This window comes from Pituophis catenifer, unplaced genomic scaffold (assembly GCF_029215685.1).
Source record: "Pituophis catenifer annectens isolate HBS135680 unplaced genomic scaffold, rPitCat1.0.hap2 SCAF_9, whole genome shotgun sequence".
Classification (NCBI taxonomy): Eukaryota; Metazoa; Chordata; class Lepidosauria; order Squamata; family Colubridae; genus Pituophis; species Pituophis catenifer.
Window position 1 is genome coordinate 22112772 of NW_027256889.1, and position 8469 is coordinate 22121240.

Here is an 8469-nt window from a genome sequence, read left to right on the forward strand (position 1 = left end):
GTCAGAACCTGCTGAATAGCACCTCTGGTTTAGTGAGCATTAGAACAGTACTGGAAAAAGTGATTTATGACCGCAACTGGCTCATATTTATGACCGTTGCTGTGTCCCAGGGTCATGTGATCCCCTTTTGGGACCTCCCAAAAGCAAAATCAATAAGGAAGCCAGACTCACTTAACAACGGTGTTACTAACTGAACAACTGCAGTGATTCACTTAACAGCGGTGGCACGAGAGGTCTTAAAATGAGGCAAAACCCACTTAACAAAGGTTTCACTTAGCAGCAGGAATTTTGAGCTCAGTTGTGGTCCCAAGTCAAGAACCACCTGTATGTTGTTTTCTGTTGAACTGGTTAGTTTAACAGATTAAACAGAGTTGGAAGGGTCCAACCTCTAGTCCAACCCCCTGCCCAAGCAGGAGACCCAGAGGTGGGTTTCAGCAGGTTCTGACCAGTTCTGGTGAACCGGTAGCAGAAATTTTGAGTAGTTCGGAGAACCGGTAGTAAAAATTCTGACTGGCCCCACCCCCATCTATTCTCTGCCTCCCGAGTCCCAGCTGATTGGGAGGAAATGGGGATTTTGCAGTGTCCTTCCCCTGGAGTGGGGTGGGAATGGAGATTTTATAGTATCCTTCCCCTGCCACGCCCACCAAACCACGCCCACCAAGCCATGCCATGCCCACCAAGCCACGTCCACAGAACCGGTAGTAAAAAGTTTTGAAACCCACCACTGAGGAGACCCTACATCTGCTACTACCTAGGATCCAACTCACAACCTCCTAATTGTGAGGCAAGAGCTCCACCTCTAGGCCCCAAAAGTTGATGGAGTGAAAAAAAAAATCAGTCAAACACAGCCATTTTTTAATCACTAAACTCTGGATCCGAGGTTCCAGGAATTTATGTTTTTTTAAAAAATAACAGGGAGGCTAGACTAGGAAGTTGACCAGGAAAAAGACAATGGCAGGCCATTTTTGCCTCGCTACCAAGGAATGTTTACGAGAAGAGTCCTCCATTCCTCTAACCGCAATCAAATACCTTATGCCACCAGATTCCAAATTTTGGGCTTAGACAACTTAGAACTGCGCCGACTTCAGTCTGACCTAAGCATAGTACATAAAATTATCTGCCACAATGTCCTTCCTGTCAATGACTATTTCAGCTTCAACCGCAACAATACATGAGCACCCAATAGATACAAACTCAAGGTAAACCGCTCCAAACTCGATTGCAGAAAATACGACTTCGGCAACAGAGTGGTCAATGCCTGGAATGCACTACCTGACTCTGTGATTTCTTCCCCAAATCCCCAAAACTTTAACCTAAAACTGTCTACTGTTGACCTCACCCCATTCCTAAGAGGTCTGTAAGGGGCGTGCATAAGTGCACCAGCGTGCCTACCGTCCCTGTCCTAATATTCCTTTTTACTTACTCTTTTCATGTATTCAAATTATGTTTATACTTTTACCTGTTATCTTATATATGCTTGACAAATAAACTTATGGTTATGAAAGTGTTTTGGTTGGGTCCGTGAAATCATCAAGGGGTTGAACTCAACTTGAGGACATGTTTATCTTTGATTTGATCAGCTCTATGGCGGGTCAAGCGATGTGTAAGCCATTGTGTAGAACCAGACCTGACTGAGCACTTAGATACCGAAATGCTGAAATTCCAGCAAAGAAACGCGTTCTTGAGAATCGGAGGGGAAAGGGAGGTCATTCTGGGTGCCATGCATAACTTCTTGCTTAGTTGCTTTGAAGGCCCCTTGAAGAAGAAATGAGTTGGAAATCTGCTTTTTGTTTATAATCGTTATTAAGTGTGAGTAAGAGTGGATTTCCTGCAGCAGGCTGGTACTTGAGAATGAAGAGTGAAAGAGCAAGGGAGGGTTAGGCAAACCTGAATGGGCTAAAACGCTCCTGTTCCTTGAATAGATGGCAATGAAAGCTCTGGGGAAAAGCCACCAGAAATTAATCATTTTTTCACGAGCTGAGAGCTGCATTTAGCTAAAAGCGGTGCTTCAAGATTAAGTGGGGCCAGCAGACGAGATGGCTTGGTCAAAGGCTAAATATATATTAAACGTCAACTAAATGACAGTTTAAATGATTACTCCCCGGATTCTTAATAGCGTTTCCTCTTCTGTTCCATTAATGATCGCAATTTGGTGTCTGGAATCTAGGGAGGTTCTGAGCTACATCCTTGACCTAAAATGTACACAACTTGAGGAAGTTCAGAGGTAGTTTATTCAGACGGGTAACATCTCTCTCGTAATGTGCATTTAATGGGAGGCCCCATCTGCTGACTCATTGGCTTGACGTGGCTACCTACCCATACATTATGATTCAAAATCTAATTACAAATGGGGAAGAAGACAGTAGATAGTTTTGCCGATAAAAGGCTTGGACCGATACATGAATAATTTACCTGTTATCACACTTGGGTGTGGTCAAGAAATTTTTAGCAGCTGAATAAACTTTGTTTATCCTTGAAGACTCATCTGCAAGGTAGTTAGCGTTGCCAGTACATGATTTAGGCAAGGAGAGAGTGGAGAGAAAAGAGTTTGGAGGAAAGGTGAGATTGTTCCAACCGATATTTCCAGATGTCGGGAAGGACTAGGTCTCACTGATCTCAGAGGGCTTTAATTCGAAGAAGGATAGGATAGAAATTGGGGAGAAGGAGCAAGGCTTCAGGCTATAAACCAGGAGACTCTGAGTTCTAATCCCATGTTAGGCATGGAAGCCAGCTGGGTGATTTTGGGTGGGGGGTTGGACTAGATGACCTACAAGGTCCCTTCCAACTCTGTTAATCTGGAAGTAGGTCTCTAAGTAGGAGACTGTGAGTTCTAGTCCCACTTTAGGAATGGAAGCCAGCTGGGTGACTTTGGGCCAATCACCAGGAGATGTTGAGTTCTAGTCCCGCCTTAGGCATGAAAGCGGGATGGGTGACTTTGGGCCAATCACCAGGAGATGATGAGTTCTAGTCCCGCCTTAGGCATGAAAGCTGGCTGGGTGACATTGGACCAGCCCAACCCTCACGGGGTTTTTTCTCCTATGAGAAAAATAGAAGGAAGAAGAGGGAATGTTATACTGTATATGTGTGTGCTGCCTTGAGTTATTTATATATTAAAAAGATGGGATATAAATGAAGAAGTAAATAAATTTCTTCAGTTCACATATTAACATAAGTCTATAAAAGTCTATACTTCACATGTTCAGCGGTTTGAATCCCTAGTACAAGTTTCCTGCATGAGCAGGGGGTTGGACTAAATGACCTCCAAGGTCCCTTCCAACTCTGTTACTGTAAACATTTCCAGAAGCAATATCATAACCAAAGGGTTTTTATCTTCTAAGATTTACAGTTTCCAAACCATATTTGATCATTGATATATCACTCTGGTCTTGATATTATTATTATTATTATTATTATTATTATTATTATTATTATTATTATTATTATTATTATTATTATTATATCTTTAGTGAGATTCACAGCCTTTGAGGCCGGTTAATAGCTCAGCAGCTCGAGTCCTAACCAAGGACCTAGGAACTGTTGAGATATCGTCGGAGGATGTAAGCTGTTCCGAGTAAGGTGGTTTTTTGTAGAGTCAAAATGTTCAAGTCCGGCAAATTTAGAATTTCTAAATAGCGGGGTAGCCCTTTGGGTATTGCTCCAAGGGCTCCAATTATTATTATTATTATTATTATTATTATTATTATTATTATTATTATTATATTTAAATGCTGGAAATATAACGAATGGACTGTATTCTTTTTCCATATGTGGTAGCAATGCTGTGAAGCTCAACAATTCTGGAAAACAAGCTGTTGTAAAATGGAACAAATTTTAAAATTCAGAATCCAATTTCCTGAGAGTTTTTTTTTTCTTATTAAACTTCACTAGGCCATACATTTCTTAAAAATATACTGTATTGGCATTGTATAAGCTAATGACTTTGTTATAAAAGGATTTTATTTAAAAAAAAAAATTGGGGAAGATCTTTTCCCTGTGGAAGAATGGTTACCCACATAGACTTTGATGGCTGGAGAAATTTTGAAAAGCAGAGAATTCAATTCTGTCTGAAAACCAGAAATTTACACTACGATTTTGTCCACGCAATTGTGCCACATTCAAAATTTGGGTTTTAGAGTTTATAGTCTAATTTGACATATTATCAGTATATAATTTACAGTGCTGTTTTAATGTATGGTTTATCACATTAGTTTTTCTTTTTCCTTTCTTTAATAACTCCAGTTATATTATCCAAATGTTTTAAAAGTTGAATAAAGATATATTTTGGTTAAAAATGGATATAGTACAATATGTACTAGACTACACACATTACATCTTAAACTATAGGAACTTTCAAATCGAGTCCTGGAATATGTTAGTCATTATATTTTGCATTTGCTGACTATCTGCCTGTATTTTGCTGTTTATATTTGGGCTTTTTATCAGTAGTATCTATTTCTTAACATATTCTTTAAAACTGAGCTTGTTGATCGAAAGGTCTGCAGTTCAGCGGTTCGAATCCCTAGTGCGGTGTAATGGGGTGAGCTCCCGTTTCTTGTCCCAGCTTCTGCCAACCTAGCAGTTCGAAAGCAGGTAAAAAACGCAAGTAGAAAAATAGGGACCACCTTTGGTGGGAAGGTAACAGCGTTCCGTGCGCCATTGGTGTTGAGTCATGCCGGCCACATGACCACGGAGATGTCTTCAGACAGTGCTGGCTCTTCGGCTTTGAAATGGAGATGAGCACCGCCCCCTAGAGTCGGGAATGACTAGCACATATGTGCGAGGGGAACCTTTACCTTTTTATGATGATAATAGAATACAGAATAGAATGCAGAATTACAGAGTTGGAGATCTTCTACTCCAACATACTGCTCAAGCAGGAGAAGCTACCCATTCTGGAAAAATGATTGTCCAATCTCTTCTTAAAAACCTCCAGTGATGGAGCACCCACAACTTCTGGAGGCAAGACGTTCCACTGATTAAATTGTTCTCAGTGTCAGTTAAGAAACTTTTCCTTAATTCTAGGTTGGATCCTTTTTTGTTCTGTCCTCAGGTGCTTTGGAGAATATGTTGACTCCTTCTTCTCTGAAACAACCCCTCAGATATTGGAAGATGGCTATCATGTCACTCCTAGTCCTTCTCTTTGTTAGATTAGACATACCCAGTTCCTACAACTGTTCAGTGTATAATTTAGCCTCCAGTCTCCTAATTATCTTTATCGTTCTTCTTTGCATTCTTTCTAGAGTCTCAACATATTTGTTGTATTTTTTTTTATTGCAAAAGTTTTACAATTACATTTTCACCCCATTTCCCCCCCAAACCCACCCCAAGCCCCCCAACCTAACCCCCCCTCCCCCCTGACTTCCACAGAATATAATCCCATCAAAATCCCCTTTTTATAAAACCTGAACCCCTCCAACCCCCATATAATTTTTCATCTTCACAAAATTCAAATATTTCTATTTTTATATAATACTTTCAGTAAAAAGCTATTTGATACTTCCTAGTTTGATATTTATTCTGCACATAATCTATCCACTTTTTCCATTCCCATTCATAAGTCTCTTGTGAGTGATCCTTTAGATATGCTGAAATCTTCGCCATCTCTGCAAAGCTGGCCATCTTCAAAGTCCATTCCTCGATAGTGGGCAAAGCTTCATTTTTCCAGTATTTACCTATCAATAATCTCGCTGCTGTTATCATATACAATATCAACTTTGTTTCATCCAATGTAAAACCCTTAACTATCCCCAGTAAAAACAATGGTGGAGAAAATTGAATTTTTTTCTTCAAAACATTCTGCATGACCCACCAAATTTTTATCCAAAAAGCCTTAACTTTCTTACAAGTCCACCAAACATGATAATATGTAGCATCTAAACAATCACATCTCCAACATTTTGGCTGAACATTAGGGTACATACACGACAATTTCTTGGGGTCTAAATGCCATCTATAAAACATTTTATAAAAATTTTCCCTCAAATTCTGCGACTGTGTGAATTTAACATTCTGGACCCAATTTTTTTCCCATGTTTCCAACATCACTGGTTCTGCAAAATTTTGTGCCCACTTAATCATACAATCTTTAACCAATTCAGTTTCTGAATCCCTTTCTAACAAAACATTGTAAAGCCTTTTAATATGCATTGGACCTTTCTCTTTTATATGTCTAACCAATTCTTCCTCATGCAACATAATACCAATTTTTTAGTCCTCTTTCCATCTCAATTGAAGTTGATTATACTGTAACCAAGTTAAATTAATCCCTTCGTCCAACAGTGTCTCAACATATTTGTTGTATTGTGGGGACCAAAACTGGATGCAATATTCCAAGTGTGGTCTTACCAATGCAGTGTAAAGATTGGCAGTGTTTGCAAGTGAAAACAAGGTGGCAAAAATGTAGCTGATTGAAATAAGTGGTAAATTTATAATAATTATTCTCTAGAATCATCAGCATCATCGTCATCATCATCAGCAGCAGCAGCATCAAAAATGAAATGAAAGAAACTTAAGGTTAAAGAGATAAATTGAGCAAACCTGCCATTCTAAAGATTTTGTTCTGTTTTGTTTTGTATATCTTCCCAGCAGCTTCTTTGCTATTTCTGTTGGATAAGCTGGAAGTGTCAGGTCAGTGTCAGAGATAATTGGAATACCTGTCAGTTCTCTTATAAAGGAGAAAATGGTCGGTGAAGATGACAAAATTTGCAGAGATGGCAAAAATTGACTTGTTTGATTAGGGAAAAGACAATAGCTGCATTTGTTAGTGATGGGAAATACTTTATGGACTTCTTGCTGAAAATGAAAAAAAAAATAACTTATGATTTATGGTTTTGATGATTAGACTATGGAAAGAAGGAAGTTATGATGTAACGTTAGCAAGGGAGGATAAAATATAAATGAATTTAAAACTGCTGTAAAGAAGAAACTCCTCCCTCCCTCCCTCCTTCCCTGTTTTCCTCCCTCCATCCCTTCCTTTTATCCTTCCTCCCTCCCTCCTTCCCTTCCTTCCTTCCTTCCTTCCCTCCTTCCTCCCTCCCTCCTTTCCTGCCTCCCTCCTTTCCTCCCTCCCTCCCTGTTTTCCCTCTCTCTATTTTCCTCCCTCCCTGTTTTCCCTCTATTTTCCTTCCTTCCTTCCTTCCTTCCTTCCTTCCTTCCTTCCTTCCTTCCTTCCTTCCTTCCTTCCTTCCTTCCTTCCCTCCTTCCTTCCTTCCCTCCCCCTCCCCTCCTCTCCTTTTATTCTCTTTTCTTTTTACTTAGTACTTTTCTTTTACTTGTGTTTCTTCTTTAAATTTGCATCAACTTTACATGGTTAATAAAAGCTTCTGTAAGAAAAACTAATAAAAGAAAGGAACTAGTGTCTGCTCTCTGTTGCTAACTGATCCAAAATGAGTCATCAGTCCTGCTTAAACTTTGTCCATGGTGGATTTTATTTTCCACAGCAACAGAAGCACCAGCCAAACAAATACTTTAAATATGATTTTAATTCTTGCTCTGCATGGAAGACAGTCTACATGGAACTCAGTTAAGGAGACTCAAAATCTATTTACAAAAAAATCCTGTAGTCATAAGATTCTATAGTCATAAGATCCACAGTTGTCTCAAAATAGCTTAAATATTTTTGCTAAGAGCAAAATCTCTTCTGTTGCTTGATTTGTTCCTTTTGGCTAAATTGAGCTGTAAACATTGATTTCGAATAATGTTTTCCTGCATTTCTCTTCTTAAGACATGTCCCATTTTCTCTGGACTAATCCTTCCAGAAGAATTTCAAATGTTACATTACACTTGATTTCAGTGGGAATTTCTCTGTTTCAGACAGGATGAGAGACCAAGAGTGGAGAATTGGGGAAAGTGTCATCAAAATAATGAATAAAAAGTAGGAGAAAATTCAGGAAGATGAAAAACCAAGGATGTATTTCCTTCTTTTTTTTGCCCTCATCATCCCTTCTATCTATACCAGAGGTCCTCAAACTTGGCAGCTTTAAGACTTGTGGACTTCAACTCCCAGAATTCTGCAGCCAGTTATGCTCTGGGAGTTGAAGTCCACAAGTCTTAAAGCTGCCAAGTTTGAGGACCTCTGATCTATACCAAATTTAGCTTTCTCATGTCAGGATACCTCTGTCTTTTCCAGAGAATAGAAGGCCATGTCCTGTCTAGAAGGCTTTCGAGAAGAAAATACTGTCTCATTCCTTTTTAACTCAACATCTTTGTTTTTGCCCAGCCAATAATTATCATATAAACAATGTTTTGTTAAAGTACTTTCTATTGAAAAGTGGGCACTGTCATCAAGACTGAAGCTAAAGTATAAATGGGATAGGAATGGTGTAAGCAGACGCTCTCCTCTGTCTTGCAAAAATTTGCCTGGCAAGACTTTGCTTCCCTGGGAATTCCTCAAATATGAACTCCAAATTCATAGTGGATTTCCTCCAGGTGAAACTCAGGAGAGGAAATTCAGCTAAAACAACCTTTCAG